This window comes from Lepidothrix coronata, unplaced genomic scaffold (genome assembly GCF_001604755.1).
Source record: "Lepidothrix coronata isolate B3197 unplaced genomic scaffold, Lepidothrix_coronata-1.0 Scaffold315, whole genome shotgun sequence".
Taxonomy (NCBI): Eukaryota; Metazoa; Chordata; class Aves; order Passeriformes; family Pipridae; genus Lepidothrix; species Lepidothrix coronata.
Genome location: NW_016690495.1, coordinates 197,968 through 198,212, shown reverse-complemented (window position 1 = coordinate 198,212; position 245 = coordinate 197,968).

The window sequence follows — 245 nt, the reverse complement described above, 5'->3', positions numbered from 1 at the left end:
ATAAGAAGCTCAAGCCTGGCTTTATGCTGAAAAATGACATTTCTTCTTCCCTGGTGCCTTTGCCACTTCAGCACTGTGGTACAAACTGCATGGGAGCTGACAGGTATCCCAGATCCCCTACAGTGTCTGAAATGGACTGCAGTGCATCCCAAATAATTCACTTCGTGGTTATTCAGGTGTAGTGACCAAAACATTCTCTACAGATCCTTCCAGAGCTGTTATTTCACCCAGAAAACTGTTATTTC